The following is a 12,135-nucleotide window of genomic DNA, read 5'->3' on the forward strand; positions in this document are numbered from 1 at the left end:
GAAATATATGATGATGTAAATAAAATAGAAAGAAACTTCCACATGGGAAAAATATATTACAAACAAAGATTTCGAGACTTACCAAGCGGGAAAGCGCCAGCAGACAGGCACAATGAACAAAACACACAAACACACACACAGAATTACTAGCTTTCGCAACCGATGGTTGCTTCTTTTTTCCCCCTAAGGGAAGTCTTTCCGCTTCCGGGATTGGAATGACTCCTTACCCTCTCCCTTAAAACCCACATCCTTTCGTCTCCTTCCTGAAGAAGCAACCATCGGTTGCGAAAGCTAGTAATTCTGTGTGTGTGTTTGTGTGTTTTGTTCATTGTGCCTGTCTGCCGGTGCTTTCCCGCTTGGTAAGTCTTGGAATCTTTGTTTTTAATATATGAAAGGAGGAAATGATTGATTTGTTTAACATCATAACGTTGATGCAAGTGATGACATCAAAAACATCGAAATTATGGAAAAAATATTTCTCCATAAGATAAAGATATTGTTCCCCCTTTATGAAATTGACGAACTGTCAAAAGAACATGGACATACAGTTGTTAGGCTACAACCTTGCCACGTCACTTCAATAAAATAGAGTTAATATGGGCCCAAGTTAAAGGTTATGTTGCCAGGAATAATAATAAATTTACCCTATCTGCAGTTGAAGCATCCACAAAAGAAGCTGTCATGATTGTCACCATTGAAGACTGGAAGGAAATGTCAAACTTACACAGAGCATCATGAAAAGAGCGTGGCAGAATGAAAATCTTTTGGAAAATTCAATGAGAGGAGATGTAAATTTCATTAAATGACAACAATGACATTGTCAGTGGCAGACATTCAAGAATCCGTCATAGCGACAAGAGAGACATCAGTGGAGTTTTTCCATTATCCCCTTAGAAATGGAGCATAGGCAGCTCCAGCTACATGTTTGGTGTGTGCTGTTTACATCTATAAGTACTTACACAAGAAAATTATATCACGTAAGTTTAGATATTTTAATAAAAAGGTCTTAATCAACTAAGTCCAAAGGAAGCTCATATCAGGAATTCAGCAAGCATCATACAAAATAAATATTACTGTTTACAACATAACTGCTGTAACAAAGAGGTCCTGTTATTTTTTATGCACTTGTTCTATCTAACCAATAGAGACTGGCCTATTGAAGATACATTTTCCAACCATGATAAACACACTTAATGTTACTTTTTGCTGTGTTAGAATTATGCAGGTGCACCAGAAAAATTAATAACAGTTTCATTACAAACCCATATAAATCTGTTTATTGTGTTAAAACTGTACGGGCACCTGATTAGTAGCTGACACGTGAGCGGATCATTGTGCATCGCATTTAATTCTAATTAGCCTATCTCACATTAGAGATCTTTGGCACAGTTCTGGGTCCAAATATACAAAAATATGATGAATTCTTAACATTGCATTCCCATAATTTATTCACCTAACTTCTTTACGGTAAGTAGTTGTCTGTCTTTTCCTACAGTGTTGATATTCCTATCTGGAACTGCCTCATAAAGTTGGAGTAGATGTGTCCTGTCGGCTCCTCAAGACCTACAAGTGATGCATTTAAGGATGTTTAAAGTCTTGAGGCATCATAATTTTAATTATTTAAGGTGTGGCAGCCACGTTAGCCTCTCATCAAAAGTGAGGTCCAGATATTTCACTTGTTTTCCTACAAGTGAGCATAGTAAACCCCAGTTTTAAAGAAGGCAAATGAAAAAGAGAGAGCAAGAGTTTTCTCCAAAATGAATTTAAAACCTGTGGTGTTAGATCATTTCTCCAAGCACTTGATCGTCAGATGCAATTGCTGTTGCAAGGCTGGGGAATACACAAAAGATGGAGAAGTCATCCACAAACAAGGAAGACAGTATAGAATACTGGACTGTGGACAGAATACTGCTGATTGCAATGTTGAATGCCATGACACTAACAACATTCCCTTGAAGGGCACCATTCTCATGCTTAAAGGTCATTCCATGTCAGTTCAACCAGGGGCTCCAGCTCATAGTCTCAGATGTGACTGAAATTCGGTAAACTAATTCTATGATGTGTGAAACACTCGTGTACAAAGTATTAGTTTCCCCTGTCAATTAGTTCCAGAATTATAACTTGTGAAAGAAGGTGGCGTGACCTGGAAATTACAACCCGCATCTAGCAATCTATCTTCAGATCCAACTTCAGGTCTTAATAACTTTGGAACTATTCTGCACAGTCCAGTGAAATTTTTACAACCCAGTAACATCCATTTAAAGAACACACTCCCTGAATCAAAACACCAACAACATATTTCTGAAGAAAATAAAAAATTCCAAAATGTGATTTAAAAAATTTAATATGTTAAAAGGTACATATTTTAGGGGCAATCTATGCCAAATATAATCCTCTCAAAAAGGGTATAAATTTTTTTGTGGTAAGCTTAATGTGGCCTAAACACACACAGAACTCATCATACCCATATCAGTCACAAAAACTGAGTTACATGCACACAAAAATACAAAAATTTGAAAAATTACCTGAAAAACACGGATTTTCTAAGTGTGGTAGCACAAAAGGGACAAGTGGTATCCAAGCCAAATTTCACACACTGCATAAGTAGACCATAATGATATATACACTCCTGGAAATGGAAAAAAGAACACATTTACACCGGTGTGTCAGACCCACCATACTTGCTCCGGACATTGCGAGAGGGCTGTACAAGCAATGATCACACGCACGGCACAGCGGACACACCACGAAACGCGGTGTTGGCCGTCGAATGGCGCTAGCTGCGCAGCATTTGTGCACCGCCGCCGTCAGTGTCAGCCAGCTTGCCGTGGCATACGGAGCTCCATCGCAGTCTTTAACACTGGTAGCATGCCGCGACAGCATGGACGTGAACCGTATGTGCAGTTGACGGACTTTGAGCGAGGGCGTATAGTGGGCATGCGGGAGGCCGGATGGACGTACCGACGAATTGCTCAACACGTGGGGCGTGAGGTCTCCACAGTACATCGATGTTGTCGCCAGTGGTCGGCGGAAGCTGAACGTGCCCGTCGACCTGGGACCGGACCGCAGCGACGCACGGATGCACACCAAGACCGTAGGATCCTACTCAGTGCCGTAGGGGACCGCACCGCCACTTCCCAGCAAATTAGGGACACTGTTGCTCCTGGGGTATCGGCGAGGACCATTCGCAACCGTCTTCATGAAGCTGGGCTACGGTCCCGCACACCATTAGGCCGTCTTCCGCTCACGCCCCAACATCGTGCAGCCCACCTCCAGTGGTGTCGCGACAGGCGTGAATGGAGGGACGAATGGAGACATGTCGTCTTCAGCGATGAGAGTCGCTTCTGCCTTGGTGCCAATGATGGTCGTATGCGTGTTTGGCGCCGTGCAGGTGAGCGCCAAAATCAGGACTGCATACGACCGAGACACACAGGGCCAACACCCGGCATCATGGTGTGGGGAGCGATCTCCTACACTGGCCGTACACCTCTGGTGATCGTCGAGGGGACACTAAATAGTGCACGGTACATCCAAACCGTCATCGAACCCATCGTTCTACCATTCCTAGATCGGCAAGGGAACTTGCTGTTCCAACAGGACAATGCACATCCGCATGTATCCCATGCCACCCAACGTGCTCTAGAAGGTGCAAGTCAACTACCCTGGCCAGCAAGACCTCCGGATCTGTCCCCCATTGAGCATGTTTGGGACTGGATGAAGTGTCGTCTCACGCGGTCTGCACGTCCAGCACGAACGCTGGTCCAACTGAGGCGCCAGGTGGAAATGGCATGGCAAGCCATTCCACAGGACTACATCCAGCATCTCTACGATCGTCTCCATGGGAGAATAGCAGCCTGCATTGCTGCGAAAGGTGGATATACACTGTACTAGTGCCGACATTGTGCATGCTCTGTTGCCTGTGTCTATGTGCCTGTGGTTCTGTCAGTGTGATCATGTGATGTATCTGACCCCAGGAATGTGTCAATAAAGTTTCCCCTTCCTGGGACAATGAATTCACGGTGTTCTTATTTCAATTTCCAGGAGTGTATATCTCAAAATTTCTGCATGTTATTGCAAGACATTTGTGTACAATGGAAGTCGACAGATGTATTTGGTGATGTGGCCATTGTTCCACTACACGATTTTGTAAAAAACATATCGTAAATTGTTCTGCCTCCTCTTATCCTCTCCCACAACTGTTTAACAAGTATTAATCTAATCTAATCTAATCACTAAGCAACAACATATAGACAGATTAACACAACCTATCATTAATGTTTACTGCACCTTAACTGCTAAAAACCAGTCGATTGTGCTTCGAACAGAAGTTCTCCCACACTTTAGCTACTGTACTCTGTACATTGAGTGGCAAATTGTACTATCTTCCTGACACTGTGGTAGGAATTGGAACTGTCATAAGAATATGTTCAGATGGAATTCAACACCTGTCTGCCAAACGTGGCCAATGAAATGATCTTGCTGGTCCAGCTGATGCCTTGTAGTTCACAAATAAACCACCTTCTGCTTTACAGCACTCTGCAACACATCCTAAGTACCATTTGTCATCAGAAACAGCAATAACATAGCAACCTGGTTGTCAGAGTCCCCTGGAGAGAAGTGATGAAGGCTCCTTGTGCCTGCAACAGTTTTAACGTGTTCTAGTCTGCTTTTTAACAACTCTTCAACTGATTTCACCTCGTATTTTGAAACATAGAATGATTGTATGCCAGAGATATTTTTCTGTACCCAGGTAAATAATCAAAGAGGTGTTAGAATGTAACCTTCTGTAGGGTGCTGCCGACTAGCTCGTGATGCCATGCGCTTAATGGTAGCACCAATACCATCACATACATTTTTACCATGACTTGCTGCGAAAAAATTCCATTCTGCGTGAATCTGAAAATCACTGTAATGCATGCATAAAGTTTCGAGATTTTTACAGTTTTTGTACTGACTAATTGTCCCATCACTGAAGTATTTCGCAAAATGCATGTGAGGCAGCTTGTTTTTCACATATGCCATGACAGTGCGAATGTGGGCATGAACTGCAATGGCATCATGACTTAAACAGTCACTAAAAGCGCAATAGGTTCAGGACAGACACATCACCTGATTCACCTCTGTAGTAAATTGCAAAGGGTTGGAGAGTTGAAACTTCCTGTCAGATTAAAACTGTGTGGCCGACCAAGACTCGAACTTGGAAGTAAAACTTTGAGGACTGGGCGTGAGTCGTGCTTCGGTAGCTCAGATGGTAGAGCACTTGCCCATGAAAGGCAAAGGTCCTCGAGTTCGAGTCTCGGTCAGGCACAGAGTTTTAATGTTCCAGGAACTTTCATATCAGTGCACACTCCGCTGCAGAGTGAAAATCTCATTCTGGCTGGAGAGTTGCTTGACTGTTGTCCCAATGATATCCTTGGATGGCATCTTGAACTATAAATGCGTAATTTTCAGAAAAGTCTAGTTTTACTATAATTTCATCTTGTTTCAAATTATCCTTACAAAACTGGAGATAAGCCGATTGTGCTGTTGCTAACAAAGATTCCAAGACTTACCAAGCGGGAAAGCGCCGGTAGACAGGCACAATAAAATAACACACACACACACACACACACACACACACACACACACACAAAATTTCGAGCTTTCGCAACCGGCGGCTGCTTCGTCAGGAAAGAGGGAAGGAAAAGGAAAGATGACAGGATGTGGGTTTTAAGGGAGAGGGTAAGGAGTCATCCCAATCCCCCTAAGGTAAGTCTTTCCGCTCCCGGGATTGGAATGACTTCTTACCCTCTCCCTTAAAACCCATATCCTTTCATCTTTCCTTTTCCTTCCCTCTTTCCTGACGAAGCAGCCGCCGGTTGTGAAAGCTCAAATTCTGTGTGTGTGTTTGTGTGTTTTATTCACTGTGTCTATCTACCGGCACTTTCCCGCTTGGTAAGTCTTGGAATCTTTGTTTTTAGTATATTTTTCCCATGTGGAAGTTTCCCATGATGGGACTTACCAAACAAAAGCACTGGCCGGTCGATATACACACAAACAAACACAAACATACACGCAAAATTCTGGCTTTCGCAACCAACGATTGCTTCTTCAGGAAAGAGGGAAGGAGAGGGAAAGACGAAAGGATGTGGGTTTTAAGGGAGAGGGTAAGGAGTCATTCCAATACCGGGAGCAGAAAAACTTACCTTAGGGGGAAAAAAGGACAGGTGTACACTCGCCCGCACACACACACACACACATATCCATCTGCACATACACAGACACAAGCAGACATTTGTAAAGGCAAAGAACTCGAGCAGAGATGTCATTCGAGGCGGAAGCATAAAAGGCAAAGAAGTTGTTGAAAGACAGGTGAGGTATGAGCATCGGCAACTTGAAATTAGCGGAGGTTGAGGGCTGGCGGATATCAAGAAGAGAGGATATACTGAAGGGCAAGTTCCCATCTCCGGAGTTCTACAGGTTGGTGTTAGTGGGAAGTATCCAGATAACTCGGATGGTGTAACACTGTGCCAAGATGTGCTGGCCGTGCACCAAGGCATGTTTAGCCACAGGGTGATCCTCATTACCAACAAACACTGTCTGCCTGTGTCCATTCATGCGAATGGACAGTTTGTTGCTGGTCATTCCCACATAGAAAGCTTCACAGTGTAGGCAGGTCAGTTGGTAAATCACGTGGGTGCTATCACACGTGGCTCTGCCTTTGATCGTGTACACCTTCCAGGTAACAGGACTGGAGTTGGTGGTGGTGGGAGGGTTACAAGGGTAGGAGTCAGAGAGTAGGGAAGGTGGTTTGGGGATTTCATAGGGATGAACTAAGAGGTTACGAAGGTTAGGTGGACAGCGGAAAGACACTCTTGGTGGAGTGGGGAGGATTTCATAAAGGATGGATCTCATTTCTGGGCAGGATTTGAGGAAGTCGTATATCTGATGGAGAGCCACATTCAGAGTCTCATCTAGTCCCGGAAAGTATCCTGTCACAAGTGGGGCACTTTTGTGGTTCTTCTGTGGGAGGTTCTGGGTTTGAGGGGATGAGGAAGTGGCTCTGGTTATTTGCTTCTGTACCAGGTCGGGAGGGTAGTTGCGGGATGCGAAAGCTGTTTTCAGGTTGTTGGTGTAATGGTTCAAGGATTCCGGACTGGAGCAGATTTGTTTGCCACGAAGACCTAGGCTGTAGGGAAGGGACCGTCTGATGTGGAATGGGTGGCAGCTGTCATAATGGAGGTACTGTTGCTTGTTGGTGGGTTTGATGTGGACGGACGTGTGAAGCTGGCCATTGGACAAATGGTCAACGTCAAGGAAAGTGGCAATGGTTTTGGAGTAGGACCAGGTGAATCTGATGGAACCAAAGGAGTTGAGGTTGGAGAGGAAGTTCTGGAGTTCTTCTTCACTGTGAGTCCAGATCATGAAGATGTCATCAATAAATCTGTACCAAACTTTGGGTTGGCAGGCCTGGGTAAACAAGAAGGCTTCCTCTAAGCGACCCATGAATACGAGGGGGCCATCATGGTACCCAAGTGCATGTAACTCAGTTTTTGTGACTGATATGGGCAAGATGAGTTCTGTGTGTGTTTATGCCACATTAAGCTTACCCCCCCCCCCCCCCCCCCCAAATGAACCATAGACCTTGACATTGGTGGGGAGGCATACGTGCCTAAGCGACACAGATAGCCGTACTGTAGGTGCAACCACAACAGAGGGCTATCTGTTGAGAGGCCAGACAAACGTATGGTTCCTGAAGAGGGGCAGCAGCCTTTTCAGTAGTTGCAGGGGCAACAGTCTGGATGATTGACTGATCTGGCCTTGTAACATTAACCAAAACAGCCTTGCTGTGCTGGTACTGCGAACGGCTGAAAGCAAGGGGAAACTACGGTTGTAATTTTTCCCGAGGGCTTGCACCTTTACTGTATGGATAAATGATGATTGCGTCTTCATGGGTAAAATATTTCGGAGGTAAAATAGTCCTCCATTCGGATCTCCGGGTGCGGACTACGCAGGAGGACATCGTTATCAGGAGAAAGACAACTGGCAGTCTACGGATCGGAGCGTGGAATGTCAGATCGCGTAATCAGGCAGGTAGGTTGGAAAATTTGAAAAGGGAAATGGATAGGTTGAAGTTAGATATAGTGGGAATTAGCTAAGTTCGGTGGCAGGAGGAACAAGACTTTTTGTCAGGTGAATAGAGGGTTATAAATACAAAATCAAATAGGGGTAATGCAGGAGTAGGTTTAATAATGAATAGGAAAATAGGAATGCGGGTAAGCTACTACAAACAGCAAAGTGAACGCATTATTGTGGCCAAGATAGATACGAAGCCCACACCTACTACAGTAGTACAAGTTTATATGCCAACTAGCTCTGCAGATGACGAAGAAATTGAAGAAATGTATGATCAAATAAAAGAAATTATTCAGATAGTGAAGGGTGACGAAATATTAATAGTCATAGGTGACTGGAATTCGGTAGTAGGAAAAGGGAGAGAAGGAAACATAGTAGGTGAATATGGACTGGGGCAAAGAAATGAAAGAGGAAGCCACTTGGTAGAATTTTGCACAGAGCACAACTTAATCATAGCTAACACTTGGTTCAAGAATCATAAAAAGAGGTTGTATACATAGAAGAAGCCTGGAGATACTGACAGGTTCCAGATAGATTATATAATGATAAGACAGAGATTTAGGAACCAGGTTTTAAATTGTAAAACATTTCCAGGGGCAGATGTGGACTCTGACCACAATCTATTGGTTATGAACTGTAGATTAAAACCGAAGAAACTGCAAAAAGGTGGGAATTTGAGGAGATGGGACCTGGATAAACTGAAAGAACCGGAGGTTGTAAAGAGTTTCAGGAAGAGTATAAAGAAACAATTGACAAGAATGGGGGAAAGAAATACAGTAGGAGAAGAACGGATAGCTTTGAGGGATGAAGTGGTGAAGGCAGCAGACGATCAAGTAGGTAAAACGACAAGGGCTAGTAGAAATCCTTGGGTGACAGAAGAAATACTGAATTTAATTGATGAAAGGAGAAAATATAAAAATGCAGTAAATGAAGCAGGCAAAAAGAAATACAAACATCTCAAAAATGATATCGACAGGAAGTGCAAAATGGCTAAGCAGGCATGGCTAGAGGACAAATGTAAGGATGTAGAGGCTTACTTCACTAGGGGTAAGATAGATACTGGGTACAGGAAAATTAAAGAGACCTGTGGAGGAAAGAGAACCACTTGTATGAATATCAAGGCCTCACATGGAAGGTGGAAGGAGTATATAGAGGGACTATACAAGGGTGATGTTCTTGAGGACAATATTATGGAAATGGAAGGAGATGTAGATGAAATGGGAGATAGGATACTGTGTGAAGAGTTTGACAAAGCACTGAAAGACCTTAGTCGAAACAAGGCCCCCGGAGTAGACAACATTCCATTGGAACTACTGATGGCCTTGGTAGAGCCAGTCCTGACAAAACTCTACCATCTGGTGAGCAAGATGTATGAGAGAAGCGAAATACCCTCAGACTTCAAGAAGAATATAATAATTCCAATCCCAAAGAAAGCAGGTGTTGGCAGATGTGAAAATTACCGAACTATCAGTTTAATAAGTCACAGCTGCAAAATACTAACGCGAATTCTTTACAGGCGAATGGAAAAACTAGTAGAAGCCAACCTCGGGGAAGATCAATTTGGATTCCGTAGAAATGTTGGAACACGTGAGGCAATACTGACCCTACGACTTATCTTAGAAGCTAGATTAAAGAAGGGCAAACCTACATTTCTAGCATTTGTAGACTTAGTGAAAGCTTTTTGACAATGTTGATTAGAATACTCTCTTTCAAATTCTCAAGGTAGCAGGGGTAAAATACAGGGAGGGAGAGGCTATTTACAATTTGTACAGAAACCAGATAGCAGTCACAAGAGTCGAGGGACATGAAAGGGAAGCAGTGGTTGGGAAGGGAGTGAGACAGGGTTGTAATCTCTCCCCGATGTTATTCAATCTGTATATTGAGCAAGCAGTGAAGGAAACAAAACAAAAATTTGGAGTAGGTATTAAAATCCATGGAGAAGAAATGAAAATGTTGAAGTTCGCCGATGACATTGTAATTGTGTCAGAGACAGCAAAGGACTTGGAAGAGCATTTGAACGGAATGGATAGTGTCTTGAAAGGAGGATATAAGATGAGCATCAACAAAAGCAAAACGAGGATACTGGAATGTAGTTGAATTAAGTCGGACGACGCTGAGGGAATTAGATTAGGAAATGAGACACTTAAAGTAGTAAAGGAGTTTTGCTATTTGCGGAGCAAAGTAACTGATGATGGTCAAAGTAGAGAGGATACTGGCAATAGCAAGGAAAGCGTTTCTAAAGAAGAAAAATTTAACATCGAGTATAGATTTATATGTCAGGAAGTCGTTTCTGAAAGTATTTGTATGGAACGTAGCCATGTATGGAAGTGAAAAGTGGATGATAAATAGTTTGGACAAGAAGAGAATAGAAGCCTTTGAAATGTGGTGCTACAGAAGAATGCTGAAGATTAGATGGGTAGATCACGTAACTAATGAGGGAGTATTGAATAGGATTGGGGAGAAGAGGAGTTTGTGGCACAACATGACAAGAAGAAGGGATCGGTTGGTAGGACATGTTCTGAGGTATCAAGGGATCACCAATTTAGTATTGGAGGGCAGCGTGGAGGGTAAAAATTGTAGAAGGAGACCAAGAGATGAATACAATAAACAGAGTCAGAAGGATGTAGGCTGCAGTACGTATTGGGAGATGAAGAAGGACTGTGCGGAATAGTTCCAAAGTTATTAAGACCTGAAGTTGGGTCTGAAGATAGATTGCCAGATGAGGGTTGCAATTTCCGGGTCATGTCACCTTCTTTCACAGGACATAATTCTGGAACTAATTGGCAGGGGAACTTAAAATTTTGTACATGAGTGTTCCACACTTGGTAGCATTGGTGTGCTAAATTTTAGCCAAATCTGAGACTATCAGCTGGAACATTTTCTCAAATTGGTTGAATTGTCATGGAATGATCCTTAAAATAGTCAGGCAGGACATTCCCAACCTTGTATCAAAAATACCTGTCCGAGAGGAAGAACCATGTGGAAGTGAGTAGATGTCCACAAAACCCTCACCAATAGAGCTGCAACAAAATATTGTGCCACCAGACAGTTTTGTAGGTGTCTTTCACATCAAAAAAAGACTTCAAAGAGGTGTTGCTTATGGAGGGAAGCTTGTAGAACTGCTGCTTCAAGCAGGGTCAGGTTACGAGTATGAAACGATACCTCCTGTACCCACAAGGGGAGCCACTTACTAGGGACCTGGTTTAGAGAAGCCATAGGTTGTGACCAGACACTGAATCACAAGCTACTAAAAACGCAGACTCTAACTCCCACAGAGAGTACATGATTGAATTCCTCAAAGCTGATGGAACAGAATTCAAAACCATTTCTCTCCTGTCTCTGCTAATAATGGCAGAGAACTGTATTCTGGCTAGAATCAGCCATGATGGTCATGTAAGATTCAGCCATTATCTGAGAAGGGTCTCTCAGCAATATTAGGAGACATCCCTACTACCATAAAGCTGCTATTGGTAGTCGTTCGTTCCACACTGAGACCCTCCCAATGGCTTGCCACACTTTACTTGGGAATTTAGACCTACTGATAGAGTTCAGGAACTGTGATTCTTGAATTCAGGAACTCTTGCTAAGGTCTTTGCTTACTCTCTCCAATTATTCTCCTGGCCTTTGGTCTCGCCATTTGAAGGATTGGAAGGTTCTTATCAGTAGGGCTATGATTGAAACTTTGCATAGCTGCCCTCCTGTCCCTTATTGCAGCATGACCCTCATCACTCCTCCAAGGAGCAGGCTCCCTCCTACGTGTTCCATTTTACTCTAGGATGGTTACACCAGCAGTGTGGTGACTGTAGCTGTAATGTGGTCCACCAAGTTCTGGATGTCTTCAAACTGACCAAAAACAGAAATTGGCTTCTTCTGGCAGATGGCTCCAGATAAAGTAGTGGTTGATACCACGAAGTTTGTCATCCACTCCCCACTGAGCAGTGTCTGGAAGGGCAGGCAAGCAGAAGGAGAGGTCTATGGCCATAGATGGCGCAGTAGAAGTGCTAAAATGTGTAGCTTGAC

General features: G+C 43.4%; 1 protein-coding gene across 4 annotated transcripts in view; it reads right to left on the minus strand.

Annotated features, from left to right (window-relative positions):
• LOC126281645 (transmembrane protein 131) overlaps window positions 1-12,135 on the minus strand; it is a 353,143-nt gene that overhangs the window by 37,305 nt on the left and 303,703 nt on the right. The window lies entirely within an intron of this gene.

The sequence above is a fragment of the Schistocerca gregaria genome, chromosome 7, assembly GCF_023897955.1.
Source record: "Schistocerca gregaria isolate iqSchGreg1 chromosome 7, iqSchGreg1.2, whole genome shotgun sequence".
NCBI lineage: Eukaryota > Metazoa > Arthropoda > Insecta > Orthoptera > Acrididae > Schistocerca > Schistocerca gregaria.